General features: G+C 38.9%; 1 pseudogene; it reads left to right on the top strand.

Annotated features, from left to right (window-relative positions):
* Window positions 1-6,362: 6,362 nt before the first annotated feature.
* LOC102443215 lies at window positions 6,363-8,654 on the top strand (annotated as a pseudogene).
* Window positions 8,655-10,100: the final 1,446 nt, after the last annotated feature.

Below are 10,100 nucleotides of genomic sequence, written 5' to 3'. Positions count from 1 at the left end.
ATTGATCTCGAATGTATTACTTTGGGAAACTCCAGAGATCTCAATCTCTCCTTAAATTCTAGGCATAGAATCTCTTTCACTCTCATCCTGGAGGTCTTACCTCCTAAAATCATTAAATAACTAGGAAGGTAGAAAGACACAGTGAAAAATACGATTGCCATGTACTCATGCTCAATCTGTGTTCTAGCTCTTCTAAATTCCCAAATCTAAAATAGAAAACCCTATTTTATATTCTATGGAATCTTTATTCAGGATGCTGAGAATATTTCCTCATCAGAATAAGTAGTTCCAACACATCTATGCATCTGTTTGTTTTGTAAATAAAGGTCATACATGAGGATACCAGAGCAAAAGCTAACAGATTCTGGTGTTGGTTTCCTTAGACACTTTTTTTTTATAAATTCTCACCTGAGGACTTTTTTACTGATTTTTTTAGAGAGAAGGAGGGGAGGAGAGAGAGAGAGAGAGAGAGAGAGAGAGAGAGAGAGAGAGAGAGAGAGAAGAGAGAGGAGAGATAGAGTGAGAGAGAGTGAGAGAGAAACAGACATTGATGTGAAATAGAAACATCAATCAATTGCCTTCCATATGCACCCTGACCAGGGATTGAACTGCAGTTTAGGTATGTTCCCTAACCAGGAATTGAACCTACAACCTTTTTGGTATACAGGACAATGCTCCAATCAACGGAGCAACCTGGCTAGTCTGTTTCCTTAAACACTTTAGCGGTTTTCAACCTGTGGGTCGCAACCCCTTTGGCAGTCGAACGACCCTTTCACAGGGGTCACCTAAGACCATCCTGCATATCAGATATTTACATTATGATTCATAACAGTAGGAACATTACAGTTATGAAGTAGCAACGAAAATAATTTTATGGTTGGGTCACAACATGAGGAACTGTATTTAAAGGGCCAGAAGGTTGAGAACCACTGAGATTATTTTTCTAATAACTGTAGTTTCCTAAGCAATTCAGATAATCTATTACTCACCTAGGAAGATAAAAAGAGAAAGTGGTAAAGAGATAAATATATTACAGTATTTTCATTGAAATAGAAAATAATTTAAATGAATTAATTATCTAAGTCAAAGCAAACAAGGAAACAAACAAGCAAACAAAAATCCTCTGCCCACGCCCTGACCGGTATGACTCAGTGGGTAGAGCATCGGCCTGTGGACTGAAGGGTCCCAGGTTCGATCCCAGTTAAGGGCATGCACCTTGGTTGCGGGCACATCCCCAGTAGCGGGTGTGCAGGAGGCAGCTGATCGATGTTTCTCTCTCATCGATGTTTCTAACTCTCTATCCCTCTCCCTTCCTCTCTGTAAGAAATCAATAAAATATATTTTTTAAAAAATTCTCTGCCCAGTGGGTGATGCTCAGTGGTTGAGCATGCACCCATGAATCAAGAGGTTATGGTTTGATTCTAGGTCAGGGCACATGCAGGCTCAATGCCCAGTAGGGGACATGCAGAAGACTGCTGATCCTATCCCTCACCCTTCTTCTCTAAAAATCAGTAAAAACATTTTTAAAATCCATCAACATACAGAAGGCCCTGTATTCCAAAGAATTTATGTCTTCATTCTCATTTTTAAAATTAATCACTCTGCCATAGGTTTAATGTGATATATTTTTATTTTAACTACTTTTCAATAAAATACAATAAATTGTATAACCTTAGAATGAATTTCAAATGTATATGCATTTTAAAGTTTACCTAATTTAAAATTGTGATATTAGTTAATATAGCTTATAATTTAATTTTTAGGAAATGTGCAATTTTGAAAAGATATAAAACAAGTCATTGGGAAACATGAAAGAAATATGTGCAATTTATGAGGAGTATCATGTGCCTCTTCTTTTCTGGAGTACAAAAAAATATTATATACTAACCTGCCCATCTTTACAGTTGTGGAACATCCATTGTAAAGAATCTTTCTGAGCAATGCCAGTTTGTTTAGAAATATTTGAATCTTAACCTCAAATGAACACAAACAATAAATAAAATTAAGAGTTTGTAATGTGTTTGTGTATGTTTGTACACATGTATGTACTTAAACTATTTTAACTCCCAGTGAGTTATTTCACATAGTCTTTAGTTCATCATTTTTCCATTCCTTTTATAGTAGACGATGGTGTTTGTCTATGCAGCTTCTATATCTGATTTCTTCTCCCTTAATAGATCTTATTTATTTGTTAAAATGAGTCCACTAGATAACTAAATCACTTACACAGTTCTTGAAAAGACACTCTAAGGATTGGGAAGAGGGATGAAGGGGTAGAGCATCACTTTTTTATGGCAGTGAAACTATTCTGTGTGATATTGCAATGGTCCCCGTACAGGATATTATGCAGTTGGCAAAACCATAAACCTGTACAATAAAGAGTGAACACTAATACAAATAATGGAGTTATTAATAGTGCATCTATTAGTTTCTCAATTATAAAAACATTACACATAAATGCAAGATATTATAAATGAGAGAAACTGAGGATGAGGGGAGTATATGAGAACTATGAGTAGTCTTTGTTCAAGTTTTTATCATGGCTTCTTCAAATTCATTTTTTATATAATTCTTAATTTTATTATTTTTGTTTCATGTTTATTTTTACATATGTAGTAATATCAAATATCAACACAGAAAAATATACATAACATATCACACAAAATGGAGATAATACTAAATTTGTATGTAAAATCCATTAACTCATTATGTCATAAATTTATTATAAATAACATCCAATTTTTGTATTATTTTAAGTAATGCAATTTTTGCTTTCATTTATTTTTGCCATGTACAAAATCATATCATGACTTCCATATTATCTACATTTGTTTAGAAGCAGTAGAATATTTTCTATGAGTATATTAGCATTATTTAGATTTAAGTTTGTGATAAAACAACTCCAGAATAGAATGTGCAGACAGGAAAGAAGAATTGTTTTGCTCAGCAAATTCTGCTTTCTTGAAAAGGCTTATTGAATACTTGGTGAAGTGAAAACTAAATTAAATAATTCACTGTCAGGTAACAGATGTTTAAAAAGATTAGGCACAGTAGTTAGATACACATATAGCAAACCCACATGCATAAAACTCTAATGATTCAGTGTCTATGTGCTCTTTTTAGTTAAAGATTCATATACTTGTAGCCAAAGTAGCACTAAACAGAAAAAGCTAAAATGAAACATGTGAAAAATAAAAGAAATAATATTAATTAACAAGAAATATGTCATATGAATGTTCTTTTCTAGATTTGTATTTTGAATTAACCTGCTTGTTTCAACAGTCTGACGAATGCCCAATTTCCCAAAGGTAATCACATCATTCCTGCATTTAAGGTCAAATGAGTTAGATAGTAAACCCAGATTCAGAATCTTCAGATTTGGCCTGTGGGTCAAAAACTTTGCTGCCTCATGATGTGGAGAAACAAAATGAGGACAAAAACTAAATTGTGAGACAATCTCTTTGGGTTGACTCTTTTTGATAAGTTTTTTTTGTTTTGTTTTGTTTTTTTCAATTCTCAGCTGAGGACATGTTTTTATTGATTTTTAGAGAGAAAGGAAGGGAGAGAGGGAAACATCGATGTGACAGAGAAACATCAATCAGCTGCTTTCCATGTGTACCCCAACTGAAAGTCAATGGAATCCACAACCTAGGTATGTGCCCTGACTTGGAATCGACCCTGCACCCTTGGTGTGTACTATATAGGATGACGCTCTGACTAACTTAGACCCCTCAGCCAGGGCTCTTTAAAAAAAAATGTTTTTAATGATTTTAGAGAGAGGAAGGGAGAAGGAAAGAGAACCATGGATCTTCTGCCTCTTGCATGCCCCCTACTGGGGACCAAGCCCACAGCACGGGCATGTGCCATAACTGAGAATTGAACAGGCAACTCTCGGTGTATGGGATGATGCTCAACCAACTGAGCCACACTAGCCAGGGCATGGGTTGACTCTTGATAAACTGTCTGGGACAAGGGATTCTCATTCCCCTAAGTGGGTGCTTTGTAGCTGAACTTGTGATAGTACCAGAAGCTCTCAAGATATTCCAATAGCTAGGTATGAACAGAATAACATCTTCCTTAGATTTTTCAGTTGCTGGTGGCTGCAATCAATAACAGTTGTGTAAGTGGTTACTACTAAATCTTAGACTCTCTAGTGTTGAAACATACCACATACCTAACCTGTTAATTCTTTCTTATATTTTCCCAAAGAAAATGAGAAAAATAGGTGTTAGTCTACTGGACCATGGGACTCCTTTGAACAGAAGGTGGAAAAAGTAGGGTCTCGGGTAGCCTATGCATTCAACATGTACAAAGCTGTTCTTGCTAGTAAGTGCCCCAACCCAATGAATGACAACATTTTGAATGTGTTCTCTCAAAAAGACTTGGATATTATTTGGAAGTAACTTATTCCTCACTGAAAAGTTAGAGCTTTGGGTATATAATTATCCTTACAAAATTAACATTTAAAATTTAATGTATATATTGTTTACTTATTAGTCCTCACTTGATTTTCTTATAAAGTATGGAGAAGAATGCATTATAAATATTAGAGTTAAATATAAAAAATGAGCCATCAGCTCATCTTTTTGAAAATAGTCACCTAAATTTTCACTTCAGGTTGACTGTTTACATATTATACCATTTGTACCATCCAGGAGATAGTTATTCTTTCCCATATTACTAAAGTTGCCTGTGGCTTCATATACCTTGCAGACTTTTGCAATATAAGAAAACATGAAATGCACTAGTGTGAACATAAACAAGTGAGTAAAATCAAGACACAAATATGAAATGAACAAACGAAAAAATCACATAAGATGCTATCTGACAATTATAAAATGTTTTATTTTGTATGTCCTTTAAATCATTATTTTATGTACATATTACACAATTATAAACATGTTTTGCATATAGTTGCATAATAGATTTTATTTAATATTCCATATGTATGTATGTGTGTATATATTCAGTGATGTGCATGCTAACAAAGACTGCACAGTACTCAATAGAGTAGATATAAATAAATAAACATCATATTTTGTTCATAATTCTATTTACAATTATCTTAGTATTGTATTAAATTTGCTCATTTTTAACAAATTTCTCAATGCACATTCAAATGTATTTTGTAATTAATTTATATATTTTATCTGAGCAAATAATTAAATGTTTACCTCAGGTTAAGAGCTTTCTGGGACTGAAGAATAACAGTTTGAACACTCTGACTTTTGTTCCCCTTATATGCTATACAACCTGCGTAAACCATGATCTGTTTTCCCTCATTGTGAAAATGAAGTCATACAATATATACGTTTTTTGTGTTTGTGTTCTTCTCAGTCTAATGGCATGAAATCCATTCATGCTATTGCAATTTACTGTTGTTGTTGTTTTTATTTTTTAACTGCTGAGCAGTGTTCCATGTTATAGGTACCAGTTTGTTTATCTATTCATCTGAGATGGATATCTGAGTTATTTCCAGCCTGGGCTATTATAAATAAAGTTGTCATGACAGTTTGTATAAAAGTTTGTTGTGTTATTGTTGTTTTCCTCTGTATATCTGTTTTCATTTCTCTTTGGTGAATGCCTGGGGAAATTCTTTGGTGAATTTTTGGATTATATGATGGCTGTATATTTAACTAAAGAAAGTATCAAACTGTTTTTCCAAAGTTGTTGTTATAATTTAGGGGTTATAACAGCAATGTTTGAGAGATCCAATTATTCTAAAACCTAGCCAAATTTTGGTATTATGACTCTTTTAATTATGACTCATAATATTTTCTCAATGTGCTTTTAATTTTCTTTGACCTCATGACAAATGACATTAAGAATTTTTATTGTATTTATTTGGCTTATAATTGTAGTTAATATACATTTATAACTATTTTTAGATTTGATTTAATATTTTTGTTAATATTTTTTGAGAATTTGTTGCCTATGTTCATGAAGAATAACATTTTCTCACATAATTTCTGTCAGCTTTTGGTGTCCAGGTAATATTGTCTTTCTTTATAAAATGAATTGAAAAGGGTCTTAAAGGTGGGAGGGGAGCGTTGATGAGACGATGGGTTTACTCGGTCAAGGGCACGCGAGCAAGCTGGGGCTCTGAGACTCCGGTGAGGTGCCCTCGGTCTGACTTTTCTGAGGCCAAATTGTGTGGGAAGAGGTGAGGACTGCGCCACCTCCTTTGCGCGCTACGTGGCAAAGTGCTGGCCCTTGCTCGGCAGTGCCAGTGTCCCCCGTGTGCGAGAGCTCTAGCTGCTGGCGAGCACAGGGTATGTGCCCTCGCAGCCGCATCCACATAACCCGCATCCACATAACCCGCATCCGCATAACCCGCGGAGGATCTCAGCACCAGCTCAATCATGTGGACCTCGGATGAGATTGCGCGCCTGTGTTACGAGCTCTGTGGGAACAGGCTGCCCAAGCCGGGGAAGCCTGAGCCCAACCGGGAACGGACGTTACTAGCAGCCGTGGTGAAGGTACAGCCTATAGCTGGCCAAGCCTGTGACTGCCCTGACAAACAGGTGCAAGTGACAAAGGAAGGTGTCTCAATGGGAACAGGAACAAAATGCATAGGCCAGTCCAAAATGAGGAAGAGCGGAGAGGTCCTCAATGATAGCCATGCTGAGGTCATAGCCAGAAGGAGTTTCCAAAGGTATCTTCTCCATCAACCTCACTTGGCAGCCTCCCTGAAGGTGGAAAGCATCTTTATCCCAGGAACTCAGAGAGGACTGTGGAAACTCAGACCAGACCTTTTGTTTTTTTATTTGTCTCCAGCCATACGCCCTGTGGGGATGCCTCCATCATCCCAATGCTCGAGTTTGAAGATCAGCCTTGCTATCCTGTCAGTAGAGATTGGGCCCATAACCCATCAATGGAAGCCAGTGGTAACCTGGAAACTACTGAAGATGAAAGGAAATGTGAAGACCCGGACAGTCCCGTGACCAAAAAAATGAGGCTTGAGCCCGGAACTCCTGACAGAAAAGTCACCAACGGTATGGCTCACCATCAGAATTTTGCCAATCAGGGAAGTGGCCCAGTCCCACCAAATGTCAGCAGCTCTAATGTCACCTCAGAGGAACTGGCCACTGTCACTGGGATGGCCCCCAGTGGTGCCAAAGTGGTGGATGTTTATAGGACAGGAGCCAAGTGTGTGCCTGGCGAAGTTGGAGACTCAGGGAAGCCTGGTGTTGCGTATGACCGGGTAGGGCTGCTCCGAGTGAAGCCAGGCGGGGAGACAGGACTTGCTCCATGTCCTGCAGCGACAAGTTGGCACGGTGGAATGTCCTCGGATGCCAGGGGTCACTGTTGATGCACTTCCTAGAAGAGCCTGTCTACCTGTCAGCTGTGGTCATCAGGAAGTGCCCATACAGCCAGGAAGCCATGCAGAGAGCACCAGTTAGGAGGTGTAGAATGTCTCCTCTTTACCCAAAGGCTTTGGAATTCAAGAAGTAGAAATACAGCAGTCTGATTGACTCTTTGAGCAGAGCGGCTGTGCAGTGCAGGCAAAAAGGGCTGACAGTCCAGGGCCACCTGTTCCTTGTGGAGCAGCCATCAGCTGGAGTGCAGTTCCTGAGCAGCCATTGGATGTTTCTGCCAATGGCTTTCCACAGGGAACAACAAAGAAGGGAATCAGAAGCCTTCAGGCCAGATCTCAAATCAGCAAAATGGAACTCTTTAGATCATTCCAGGAGCTGCTAAGCAGTATTTCAGAGGACAAGTGGCCAGACTCCCTCAGGGTGCGGAAGCTAGAAACATACCAGGAGTACGAGGAGGCTTCATCTGTTTACCAGGAAGCCTGGAGTGCACTCCGGAAGCAGGCATTTGGGTCCTGGATCAGAACCCCCCCGATTACCACCAGTTTAAAGGAGAAGAGAAAGTCTGCAACGAGCTTACTGGTAGCAAGGTATTTTCCAGCCCTTCATGCTGGACCATATTTTTCCCTTTGTGCTGGATAAGCCTTAGCTTTTCTTGAGGCTGAATGAGGACAAAAAGTCTGCCTTCTACCAGAGCAACATCTCTCTTCTGTGCAAGAGGGATGGAACTCCGGAACATGAAACAATCTATACTTGACTGAAGCAGCTGTCTGCTAAAATGGAATCTCGCTAATGACCTTCGTATCTATCTGTCCTGACTTGTTTTTGTTGCTTCTCTAAAATATGGACTAAGAATTTGAAATACTACGACACTTTAAAAGTGATGCTCTGCTTTGTATTCCTACATTAATTCAGCAAATGTATTGGGCTGAGATGATGTTTTAATCTCTGCAAGTTCTAGAGCTGTGCCTCGCATAGTGGACGTATATTTCGTATACCCAGCCTTTCTTCCTTCGGAGAGCCACCCTTTCCTGCTCAGTGGGAAACTATGCAACCATGAGACTTGGTTGAAGCAAACCTTATTCCTGGCTCCAGGAATGTGAGCTAGCCCTGGACAGTCCTAGAACTATTGCCAGAGCTATCAGGAAAGATTCTCTCTCCTCTTGTATCAGAAGCTGTAAGGGCCACATAATCTTGGAACTTGCCCTCCACGTAAAGACAGCCAGCTTGAGAATTAAGGCAACAAAGAATGAAACAGCCAAGAGAATCAAAGCTCTGGTGATCTTGTTTGGATGCCTGAAGCCAGTGTCCACCGTGGACTTCAGTTATGTGAGATAAATTCCTATTATTTTGAGTAGGCCTAGCTGATCCCAGAGAGACTGCTCCTCCCAGGACAAGCCTGTCCCTACAGATAGTAAGACTCAACTGTGAGTCTATCTTTTATATGCAAACCAACCAATCCAGAGCTCACACTCAAACCAGCTAGGGTCTCACACTCTGGGCCACCTTCTACCTGCCCTAATCACCCCAGGGCCAGGTACCAGAAAGGTAGGGACAGCCTCTGTGCCTCAGCATACACTGAAATTAGTCAAACTAGCCACCCCCAAGCCTGCTTCCCTGTCCTGCCCCATCTTTCCCCATCACATAATGACCCTTGCCCACATTTCCTTCTCACTCCCTCTGCCTCCTGATTGACCCAGGTGCCTCCCCATGTTGCTCCTTGTGCCACAGCATGCTGCCTTCTCCTACATTTTATTTATTTATTTTTAATTCTTTTCTTTATTGATTAAGGTATTACATATATGTCTTTATCCCCCTATTGCCCGCCCCCACCCCCTCTCCTCCATTTTAAAACTCTCCCAGCGGAGTTACATGCATCCAGCAGTAAATTCCCCCAACAACAAAGTGTAACAGTACGTTCAAACTGTTGCCAATCAGGGAAGCTCACCTGAGCTTTGGGTGCTAATACGCTATGATGCACAAGGCATCCAACCCTCCACAACAAAGAGTTATCTGCCCTGAAAGGTCAACAGTGCTGAGGTTGAGACACCCTGGCCCAGGGATTGTGTTTTAAAGTCACTTGACATAGTTCCTCTAGTTATTACCCCAAATCTACACACAGTTAATTTTGTTTCATTTTATTTTCAACTATTGGTGGACATTTCATTCTTTCCTTTGGAAATGCTTTGTGAATAAGCTACATAAAATATTTTGTACTTTTGCCAATAGATTTAGAAGTGGGATTTGCTGAATCAAAGGGTAAATGAACATATAATTTTGCTTTACTTAAATATGTCTTCAAAATTTTGTTTCTAAATATGAGTGCAAAAATAAAGCAAAATGCAAGAAAGCATTATAACATTTCATTTGTATAAACAAACAAACAAACAAACAAAAAAAAACAACGATGAGCCCTTGCTGGTTTGGCTCAGTGGATAGGGTGTCAGCCTGTGGACTGAAGGGTCCCAGGTTCGATTCAGGTCAAGGGCACATGCCCGGATTGCGGGCTCCATCCCCAGTGGAGGGCGTGCAGGAGGCAGCCAATTAATGGTTCTCTCTCATCATTAATGTTTCTATCTCTCCCTCTCCCTTTCTCTCTGAAATCAATAAAATATATATATTTTTTAAAAGAATGAATTTTTAAAAAATATATATTTTTTAAAAAAATGAATTGAAAATAATCTAATTTATTATCTGAAAGAATTTCTATGTTATCAATATTGTTATTAACCCAAATGTTTGCTAGAGTCACCAGTGACACTATATAGGCATTGAATTTTCTTT

This window comes from Myotis lucifugus, unplaced genomic scaffold (genome assembly GCF_000147115.1).
Source record: "Myotis lucifugus unplaced genomic scaffold, Myoluc2.0 scaffold_149, whole genome shotgun sequence".
Lineage (NCBI taxonomy): Eukaryota > Metazoa > Chordata > Mammalia > Chiroptera > Vespertilionidae > Myotis > Myotis lucifugus.
The sequence above is the reverse complement of the archived record's forward strand: the minus strand, read 5'-3'. Positions and strand labels throughout refer to the sequence as shown.